Genomic DNA, 11,604 nt, shown 5'->3' on the forward strand with positions numbered 1-11,604 from the left:
TATTATATTCTTGTCTAGGTGGTCCTTATGGTGAACCAAACACTGAGTTAGTTACACAGCTATACTTTCTGGATCCAGTATAGTCATCCTTATATTTGACTTTTTTTTTTTTCTTTCTACAGATTAGATCCTTAAACCAAACCTGCTTTTACAAGCTTTGCAACCTGCTCAAGTGCTCTCTCTTGCACTTTTTTTATAAGGTTATTTTGCCAACCTTACCTTCATCTGGCTATTTAATAACTGTCTATATCACTGCTTTCTGAATATTTCTCTGTTTTCTTTCTCATTTATATACAGTTCCATCCAGGGCCCTTTTTTCTTCTCAGATGAATAATAAAAAAATATATTTGCCTTTACTGGCTGCACTTTCTAAGAGAAACAAGGGTACTGCCCTTAGCAGCCTGTTGCCTGTGATGCTTTCAGACCCAGGGAAAACCCTGCCATCAGGGCTCATCAGCTGAGCTCTCACTCCAGCTCTGTGCAGGAACTGGCCTTTGCAGAAAGACTCCCCTTGTTTCGTCTTTTAATTCTGTAATGGAGCTTAACTGCTACATACTCTAGATGAGGGACAACAAAAATTGGTATTAACAGGGGAATAAGATCTCTGGTGAATAAATTTAATGACATCAGCGGCAATTCCAGCCTTAGCAATAAATATTGAAGCTACCACAGGTAAAAAGCTCACAGATAGGTGATGGGAAAGAGATGATGAGCAGTAAAAGTATGAAGTATGGCCTGTCACAGTACCATTCTCTTGACTTTTCATTGATAGTGTTAACTGGAAATTTCATCTAATTCGAAGATGCTTTTTTTTTTTTTTTTCTGTTTTTATAAAATTACATCTTCAACAAAACCCGCCTCAAACAGGATGTTCTTAATAGACTAATTATGTTTTCAGTTTCAGCAATGTCAATCTGAACTATCTGCATTGACGTCAATGGAATTATTTGGGATTTATCTGTAAGAGTAAAAATGTTAGCAAAGAACTAGAGAAAATATTATCTGTTTTGATTATTGTTACAGCAGGAACCACCACGAGCCAGAGAACTACAGATAATCACTGTTGGAAAACACTGAGGAAAATTATTTGGGGGTGGAAATTGTTAAATGTTTTCTGTCAGCCCTAAAAATAAAGTTCACAGGCAATAAAACAAGAAGTGTAGAGAAAAGCAGCAGGCTGCTCAGGGATATACGAAAACATGGAAGCCCATCCATATCAGAAAAACAGAAAACACTAGAGGTCTTCAGCTTGGCCACATGAAGGGATCTGACAGAGCTGATATACTGAGTATAGTGAGATATTCATCATTTCTTGTAACTCAAAAAGTAAAGTACTCCAAATTAAATGTTATGGGAGATTTTAAGCAAAGAAGGATGTACTTATTTTATGGAGAAAATAACTCAGTTGTGGAATTAACTAACATATGATATTGACTGACGGCAGAGACCCAAATTCATAAATGGAGTCTGGAAGGTTTAGATATATTTATGTAGCCTAACAGTTATTAAACACAAGGGCATGGTGGCAAATTGTGGCTCCCTATCTTGCTGAATACCGAAGGATCAATCTAACTTTACCCAGTTTTGCTAACATTGCAAATCTTGCTATAGATAAAAGGAAACACCTTCTCTTCAAAGCCAGGAATTATTACCTTAGCAGTTTAATCAAAGAATCACTGTTATTCCAGATGTAATTAGTATACAAAAAAAAAAAAAAAAAAAAAAAAAGGGGGGGGGGAGAAAGAAAGAAAGAAAGAAAGAAAGAAAGAAAGAAAGAAAGAAAGAAAGAAAGAAAGAAAGAAAGAAAGAAAGAAAGATATTGCTGGAAAAGTCTCAATGATATAGCTGAAATAGTTCATACACTTCCCACTATTTACCCCTTTCTCTGCTGCTGTGCTCACCCTTCCCCAGCACCACTGCATCCTACAGTTCTCAGCGTCAGTCTGAGAAGAGCATTACAGTGAGTCACCAGTGTTCCCAGTCCTTCCCAGGACTTGATGATGCTGCTGATGGTTTCTCTCCCTTCACTCTAGAGCTCACTTTTTGTTGCACTAAACAAAATAAATTCTATTTTTAATAAACGTTTCAATTTTCTACTCAATCTGCTGAGTCCTCTCCCATTCGTCAACACCCTTTTTAACTTGTAGGCCCTGGAAATGGATATATTCCAGCAGTCATTTATAATGTCAAATAAAAGGCTGCAAAAAAACCCAGAAAAGCCCTATCAAATCCTCCTGCTCTTTTCTCAGACATCCTTATATATTTACCTAAGGATTGCATTAAACATTTTAGTTAGTGCCTCATACTGGAGGGTCATGTGCAATTAGTTATCTACCAAGACTTATAAAATCTTTTCAAAATCACTGTGCCGCCATCTAGCCACACCATCCTACCCAAGAGGCCATGTCAGGGTGAAAGGGATCTGTGGTACTACTATGGGCTTTCTCTAGATGGAGCTTTGCACTTAAAGCAAAAGAGTAAAGTAAGGTGGTGCCAAAAAAAGTTAGCATTCAACACCAATCTACCCAGTTCAAGCATGAATCACAGAATACAGTATATAGCCAGAGCATGTGCCCACTCCACTAATTGCTGTTTGCTCAAAAAATCTGAAGATTAATTGAAGTCTCTAATGTTAAGTATCTTTTATTCTCAATTACAGGACAGTGTCATGGTGGCATTCTTAATTACATACTACTCACAAATAATTCCCTCAGAGTTCAACCATTACTCTGTAATCAATGGTTCCCCGATAAAGAAACAATTTATTCTTTGTGAAAATGTGCTTTGCAAAAGATCAAACACAATGTTGTTGTCATTTGTGATTGGATGTGGGATCAGGAAGAGCCTGAATCAGGACTGCCCCATCTTCCCTTGAAGGGAATCAGTCAAATGACACAAACGTTTTGACATCACTAGAGATAGGCTTTAACACAAAAACAGTAAATTAGAATAAATAAAGGCTGCATTTAAAGAATGCGACCAAGGATGGATGCATTCTTTCTCTACTTGTACTTTCAGGAGCAGTTAATCTCATCCTAATGCAGAGGTCCAGCAGAAATCAAAACACAATACCCTGAAATATCCATTTCTCTCCATTGGCTGGGAAGACAATTCTCTGACTTGAGCTAAGATGTAGATCTCTTCAGTGATTCCTGATGTCTAGAAATAGTTGAAATGAATTCCACCCTTCCAGTCTAGCCTAGTTTCAGCTGGGATAAGTTAATTTTCTTCATAGTAACAGGTATAGTGCTGTATTTTGGATTCAGGATGAGAATAATGTTGATGACACACTGATGTTTTAGTTGTTGCTAGACAGTGTTTACAGTAAGCCAAGGCCTTTTCTGCTTCTCACCCCACCCCACCAGCAAGGAGGCTGCAGGTGTACAAGAAGCTGAGAGGGGACACAGCTGGGACAGCTGTCCCCAACTGACCAGAGGGACAGCTCACACCATATGGCATTATGCTCAGCAACAAAAAACTGGGGGGAGAACAAGGAAGGGGGAGACATTCAGAGTGATGGCATTTGTCTTCCCAAGTAACCATTAACACGTGATGGAGCCCTGCTTTCCTGGAGATGGCTGAACACCTGCCTTTGTACCACATCCTAGAGCTAATGAATGCCGGTAATACAAAATCTTGTTCATTGTATTAGACAAGGAAGCTCAGAAACCCTGACCCTGCTAAGTGCCAGATGGGAGATCCTACAGCTAGACAGAAAAAAAGAAAATAAGCTGCTGCTGAAAACATACATTCACAGTTTTTTCATTATAATCAGTCTTTATGACTAGAAGAGCCTTTCTTTCTCATGATGTAAACAACAATTCATAGCAGTTAAGGATGAAAGGGAAAATTACTGCAAAATACATTAAGAGACTGCCTAGTGTCACTTTAATGCTCTCAATGCTGTTCTATTTTTTTAGTACTTGGGTGAAAATGCAATATGAACTGACATTGCTTTAAAAAATTAACAGTAGTAGAGTATACAGGAATGGTGCTTTTGTTGGTAATTGATCTTACCAGAAATATTTTCGCCTCAAACTTCCTTTAATATTTTCCAGTGGTTCTGAATGTTCACATTTCCTTTCAAGGAAAGATTGGTAGAAGTGGGAAAGAATCATAATGTGGTGAAGAAATGGTGTAACTTTTCCTCTCTAGTCATATTGTTTTCTTCATTCCTACCTTCAGTGCCAGAAATAGGAAAGAGGATTGATTCTTTGCATAAAATCATTTAAGCTGGTACCTCTCAGGAATGAGAAGTTAGGTAATAATTCGAGCAAAAGTCAAAATGCTGGGACAGCACTAATACCAGCACAACACTTTTAAATGCACCTTAGCTTAGCAAAAAAGACTCAACCATTTAGAGTTCTCCTTGAGATAATTTTCCAAACCATTAGATGTTTAGCCAGTCCTGATGTAAAAAGATCCAATTTTTATTCATCAGTGAGTAGAATATCTTATGATAATAAGGAAAATATTAGTTTTTATAAGAAGCCAGAATGATCAAGGGAGAAATCACTTCTCTTACTTCTGTTTGCTACAGCTATAAAGCAGAATGCTGGTATCATATCACTAGCAGGCTAGTTCAAACAGCTCAGAGTTCACAAACATTGCAAATCATGTTCAAGACGATAAATAATGGTCAGTACTTTTCACTGAGCTATTTACTGCCACAGTACAATGTCTACAACATAGAAACACTTTGAATGTGGGATACTGTCTGCATATTTTGGCTTAACATTGGGTTTTGAGAAAAACACTCCACAGTGCTTAGGGATCCAGCATACCTATCACTTAATTTACTAACCTTAACCTTTGCATGCTGTCTTCCTGAGATTTTTATGGCCCTCTTACCTCTTAGCTTTAATTTGTGTTGTAAATCTTTCAGTTGTTAACTGTGTTTTCATCACATTTATACAGTATTTCAAATGATTGGCTCTCAGTTCTGTTTGTTTGGCCTCTTTGTTATTACAGAAGAGGTAGCAGTATAAAATAATATTCTCCTCTCTCTTCCAAATTAACTACATGCTAGAATTTAGGAATGCTTACATAAGTGGTAATCAGATTTCTGCTTATATCTCAGTTACAAATGTTACAGACCTTACATGTCTTAACCAAAATTCTGATGTGTAGCAACCACTAGCAATCTAGATGACAGCCAAGAAGCTGTCCTAGGTAGTACTTTGGCACTAGTTCATTTAACAACCTAAAAAGTCACCTAGCTGGAAGTTCAGTGTGAATGTCCTGGAACTGTCAAATCAGTCCAAACACACTGTTTTTGTTCAAAGAGGATCCTGTGTCTAGAGCATTTTTGCTAATCTGATATTCCTTCAGTCAGCTCTAGCTTCTGCACTTCACTTGTAAAATGTTGCCACTATTTTTCTTTAAATAAATCACAGTAAAATCTACTTATTTATTCTGAGAATACCACAGTTCTTTCACACCTTCAGTCCTATTTGTCATATTATGCACTCTTGAGATCAAAGTTTTCCTAAGTAAACTATGCAAAGAGCCTACATAAAAGTAAATAGCAGTTTTATAAATCAAACCTTAAGTGCTTAAATGCATTTTTATTTCAAGCAGTAATTTAAAGACTTAAAGGAGAAACATCATCTTTGCAGCCATTATAATTCAAACACTGAAACCTGTAAACCTTTTCTTATAGCCCATTTTCAAAATGCCTATGCTTAGTGTAAGGAAGCTATTTCTACACATGGTAATCTGTGCTATCAGAGAGGTACAAACAGTGAATGTAACGTTATTCCCTGTCAGTACTTTACTTCTAGGCTATGTCTATAAAACAGAAAAAATACCATTTTTGTAATTACTTCAAATTTAATTTCAGGTATCATGTGGTATACATTAGATATCCCTAAATCTTTTCCACTTGAGTGTGCATTCACAAGGTGATGTGCACTCATGCACAGCCACGGATGCTTGGAGAGGTACCTTCTCCAGTGTGGACTTATCCCTGGGCCACAATCCCTTCAGAGGCATATGTGCTGCAGCACAGACATAACCACGGCCGCAGATGCTTCGAGGTGTACCTGCTCTGCTGTGGACTCATTCAGAGCCGCAGACACTCCGGGGTGTCCTGCTCCCACACGGACTCATCCCCAGGCCACAGTCCCCTCGACTCGAGCTCACGCTGCAGTTCCAGCCTGCCCAGTGCGGCCGCACAGGGACAGCAGCGATGCCCTGGGCATCTGCCAGCCCAGGCACATCGCCATGGCTGTTACCAAACTGTTCCCAGGCACAGCAGAGTCAGATGATAAGCAGCACAGCAGCACAGAAAAGCAGCGAAAGCAAAAAGCAGCCGCTAACGACCACTAGACTCTAATATACAGCAAGGCAAGCAAGCCCCGTGGCAAGCTGAGGAGCCTGCCAATTAACAGCTAAACAGCAATAACAGCTATAAATCTGATCTAGCACATTCCAATCAAATCCTTCGAGTCCCACGTTGGGTGCCAAAAAGGACAGTTCCAGTTTAACACCAGAGGATTTCCAGAAATTTGTGTCATCAAATGACTAAATGAAAAACATCAAATTAAGAGAAGATGGATGTACAGGCAACCACAGTGATAAGTCCAGATATCTGTAAAAGCCTTCTCAAAGTACCAAGAGTTACTGACAGAAAACAGTTATGTGATACCAGTTTTTGCCTTCTTGAGTCCTGCAACAAATTTTTTCAGTTCAGGATCAAAGTCTGATACTTACAATTTTACCTTAACTGATTTCTGAGAATGTGCTTTCCAGCTACATTATGACATTGTTATAGCATTGGCTCATGCGCACCAGTATCGTGCTGCTAACAATTAGCGGTATATCAAAACCTCATCTGACTTTGCAGCTCACAAACCCAAAAGGTGACCCAATCTGCTAAAATGACCACCTGATCTAACTAACTCCAGCATAAATATTTCATCTTACTATTGAGGTAGTTTTTATTAGAAAGAGAAGCAGAATCCTTTGGAATCTGAAACATTTACAAAATAAAGACTTATCTTCCTGCATATTGCAGCACTGACCCAGTTTTCTTCCATTTTCATAGCAACTACAGACATTTAATTAGTCTTTGTTTAAAAGGTATTAATCATAACTACTACCTGGAAAGAGTATCAGTTAAAGTGGGTAAAAGCATTTTAAGTCCATTAATAGTGAAAGCATGGAGCTATACAACAGACATCATTTACGGATTTTCAGCTGCTAAATCACAAACAGTATTTCTTGCTTTTAGAAAGGGTTGGGTTTGGGGTTTTTACATCAGTGACTGATTCACTTGCCTTGACTGTTTTTCATCAACAGAGATAAGAATATACAAGAACATATATGCATCGTACTAGAAAACTCATCATATTTCAGGACACTCAATAACATTAAAATTAAAAAAAAAGAATAAAACTTAGCAGTCCTGACTGACTGAATTAGACTGCTGAACACTATCTTCATTACAATGCAGTCACAGAGTGCTAGGCTCTAAATTAGTGAAGTCTGAAGACAAGAATTCTTTGCAACTGATATAGAAACTTGTCTATTTAAAAATAGAAACAGTTACATAATAAATTTGAAAATGTTTTTAAAAGAAGCAAAAGTACTGCAAAGCAAGCTTATTAGATAGGGCTGCAAACAATTTAATGGACAAAAAGCCTGAGTATTTGTTATTCTTTTCAGATAGAATGTCTCCTAAAAAGATGAGAAATTTTTGTCACTCATGTTTCTAAATGCATTACATAGAAAACCACATGTACTCTCCAACAAACAATCTGCCTGCTAGGGGACACTCCATCTTTCTCTGTACACCATGTGATTTCTGTAAATAAACCCTAAATGTTACATCAGAAGATCATCCACAGCTGCTTTGAAAATGAATGGTATGATTGTATTGTGTCTTTAAAATAAGCAATTTTAATTATTCTTATTACCTCAGTTGATGCAGTTTTTATTTCAGTTGATCTTTGCAAACTTTCTATTTAAATCAGATAAGGCAACTGTGATGCAATAAAAGCAAACATTCGAATTTCATCCCTTTCCCTTCAAATCTGAACAAATTTTAGATAGGCCTTAAATCTCTACCACTTTACAATAGTTACAATTGCTCCCAAATAATTTTGGGATCATTTTATAGGCTAGTTTGATGTCTTTCTAACAGGTTTTTGTAAAACAGGTTTCTCTTCATGTCTGATATACAGTTTGTTTAAATCAGGTGGAGAATTTCACTCTGGATAGTTTTTCAAGTGTCTGTTCTTTTTCTAGTCTCTCTTATGTAAGTATTTTCCTCAGGGCCATATATGTACATAGGTTACGGTCACATGTTCAAGGCTTCTTTGTCACAAATTTAGAAGTGTATATGAATGTTGTTATTCACGTGCCAGAAAAACAGCCCTGAAGAACAGCCTCTCTGTCTCACATACTGCCAAACATGTTGCTGGTTAAACACTGATACTGTCCAGAATCCTGCCTGTGAAATGGGGTGGCTGATGATCAAACCTCCTCCCATGAAACTGCATCGATCATCACTTTCAGTGTTGATTTCAGTTCCATTTCAAAGCCATCTTAGGGAAAAATAAATTCCTTGAGACGTTTATGGCCAAAGGAAGGCACCAAGCTTACTGTACAGAACCTGACAGCCCTGGCTGTTACTAAGGGGGACAGATACTTAAAGATGCCCTCTGCAGAAACCCATGACTTTGGCAAAGCTTTGGGTGGAAATGTTCCACAAGGCATACCTGACAAAAGCCAAGCTTTGATGAATAAAGCAACTCAGGGCATATCTTTGGCCTCTGAGGAGAAAGCATATTCATCACTTCACCTATGCTGAATTAAAATCGTCACCTTTTTTTGCAAAACTATCAACTGTGCTTGTGATAATCAAAGTTTTAGTTCATGTTTTGTCATCAAAGCCTTGGGCCCAGATGACCTTAGAATTCATAGAGCTGAGTCTGCACTGCATGAGAGCAAGGAACCTTTCTTCTCCATTATTTCAGCATTGGTTCTTCTGGGCCCAAGAAAGGAAAAAACCTGATTTAAATACAGAAAGCAGAAGAACAAGGCCTGTGAAAAGCAGGGAGATCGATTGATGGATGTAGTCTGTTCTGAAATAAAGGATGTTGGCAATGAACAAAGGCAAAAAAATATCAGCTGGGCCAGCATACAAGAAATTCAGAGAAAGAATGGTCCAGGGAAGAGCAGAATCAGCTGGTAGCTAGACAAGGATAATCTCTGGCAGCTACCAGGTAAATGGCAGCTCAGATCAGATGAGGTGAATCAGATGAGGAGTTGGCAGAAGGACTACTAAGTTTCAGAGGTGTTTGGGAGTGAAATGAGAAGCCTGAATGCTAGAGACAAGGATGGGAGTGAAGATAAAGTGGAACAAGACAGGCTTGTTCCTCATTTTTGGAATTTTTGAGTGCTTTAAGGGTGGGTTTTTTTCATGTAACGGTTTTTCAAAAGAAATGTTGTACTGGGCTGGGCTTTGCATCAGCCCTGCTCCTCCCAGTGATGTCACAACGGACAGAATATTGGTGGTGGCCTTGTTGCCGGGGGTTGGTGACACATCCACCCAGAACACATCTAGAGAGGGCTGTGCAGTGAGACAGCCCAGACCTGAGGTGAGCAAGGGCTGAGGTGACAGGGCAGGGCGGCAGGGGCTGCCCGTGGCATGACTGACGGTGGCTGCTCCTCCTTTGTCTTGCAGAGCCAGAGGCTCACCCTAGGACAGGACCAGACCGTGGCACCTGGCACAAGGACAGGACCAGAACAGGATCTCAGCCACAGACCCAGAGAGATTTTCTAACTTCTACAAGGATGCTGAGACAAAGGAATCAAGACCCTGGCAGAGCCCTGGGCAGGGGTTGCCCATTAGGAGCCAGGGGGGCTGTTTCCTTTGTTTGCTGATATGATCCTGCCTTTTGCAGCTGCAGGCTCAGACAGGGACAGGACCAGACCTTGGCGCCCTCCAGTCCTCAGCCACACAGCTGGAGATATTTGCTACCTTCTACAAGCACACCAACTAAAAGTTAAGGAATCAAAAATGACACCAGCTCTTGGCACACACCTAGTGATGCAGAGGCACTGTCAGAGTGGGTGGTTGACCGGTGGTGGCCCGCGCCACCATGGAATGGGTGTCTCCTGGCTGGCAGGGAGAGGTGGGACTGACAGCCTTGGCCTCAGGCTGGCAGAGTCCTGGGCAGGGGATGCCCATGGTTCAGCCAGGGTGGCTGTTTCCTTTGTTTGTTGATATTATGCTGCCTTCTGCAGCCACAGGACCAGACAGGGACAGGACGAGACCATGGTGCACTCCCGTCCCCTCCCTCCACAGCCACTCAGCCAGAGATGTCTTCAGCTTTCAACAAAGACCTTGGGACAGGACACTGACCTAAGGACAAGGAAGCACCCGCAGCCCCAGTCTGGACGGCGCCATGGTCCCACAGGCAGCTGGAGGCTCCCCACAGCCACGGACAAGGGGAGCTCTGTGCCACCCACCCTGTCTGAAACTCACCTTGAAATAAAATGTTCTGATTCATGAGCCATTGCCTGGGTCTTCTGCTTTGTGTGTTCTCTTGGGGGAAACCTCCTCAGCCTTTTCCTTATTGTCCTTACTCCACTAAATGTCTAGATCTTCATATATGTCTATAGATAATAATATAGTCTTCTTTATACCCAGTCCTGTGGAAAGTGTACCTGTACCTTCCTTAGGGGAAGGAAGTGAAGTGCCAAGTCAGAGGCTGCTCTGACACTCATCATGTGGGTATGACACTTTCAAAACACGGAAAACAGCCAATCCCAGAGCAGTGTGAATGCACGTGGGGTGTGAGGCAAAAGCCATGTCCTTGAGTGAGTGGGATGAGGCAGGAGGCAGAGGTCAGCCTGTGGTACATGGGCTCCACGCAGACCTCACCACAAGGTCAGTTATTGTCAAGTGCACAGCTGGGATGTTCTGTGATCTGTCTCTGGGAAGTTTCACCTCAGGCCATCACAGGAAAACATTTCACTGTCTCTGGTGTTTTGACCTTGGCTAAATGCCAGGTACCCACCAAGTCGCTCTATCATTTCCCCCCCTTTCCCCTTGTTTTCTCAACAGGGCCAACAGGGCAAAGAAAATAAGATAGACCAACCCTTGTGGGTAAAACAAAAGCAGTCTGAATAGAAGCAAAGCGAAGCAAAGGTCCGTGCGCGGAAGCAAAAATAAGAAAACAGATTTATTCTCCCCTTCCCATGGAGAGGCGCTGTGGGGCCTTCTCAGGAGCGGGGCTCCCATACCGTAGTGGTTGCCTCGGAGGACCAAGGGTGACCCCAGCCCCTTCCTCCTTTCCCCAGCTTTATACTGAGCAGACGCCATGTGGTACGGAATACCCCGTGGGTCGGTTCGGGTCAGCTGTCCTGGCTGTGTTTCCCCCACTGCGGGGGGAAATGTCGGGAAGAGCCTTGGTGCTGTGTAAGCTCCACTCAGCAGCAGCCACAGCCCCAGGGTGCTACCGACACCCTGCCAAGTCCCGACATAAAACACAGCACCGTGAGGGCTGCGATAGGGGAAAAACAATTCCAGCTCAGCCAGACCCTGTACACTGTCTTACCTGTGTTCTCCTAGAAAATATCCATTAGTCATGG

At 41.1% G+C, this 11,604-nt stretch overlaps 1 long non-coding RNA gene across 2 annotated transcripts in view; it reads right to left on the reverse strand.

The window, feature by feature from the left end:
* LOC141965249 (uncharacterized) overlaps positions 1-10,687 on the reverse strand; it is a 36,216-nt gene extending 25,529 nt beyond the window's left edge. For both annotated transcript variants that reach the window (XR_012634436.1, XR_012634437.1), the window contains exon 1: positions 10,496-10,687. This is a non-coding gene — a long non-coding RNA (uncharacterized LOC141965249). The remainder of the gene's footprint in view (positions 1-10,495) is intronic.
* Positions 10,688-11,604: the final 917 nt, after the last annotated feature.

Source organism: Athene noctua, chromosome 1, assembly GCF_965140245.1.
Source record: "Athene noctua chromosome 1, bAthNoc1.hap1.1, whole genome shotgun sequence".
NCBI classification, from domain to species: Eukaryota; Metazoa; Chordata; class Aves; order Strigiformes; family Strigidae; genus Athene; species Athene noctua.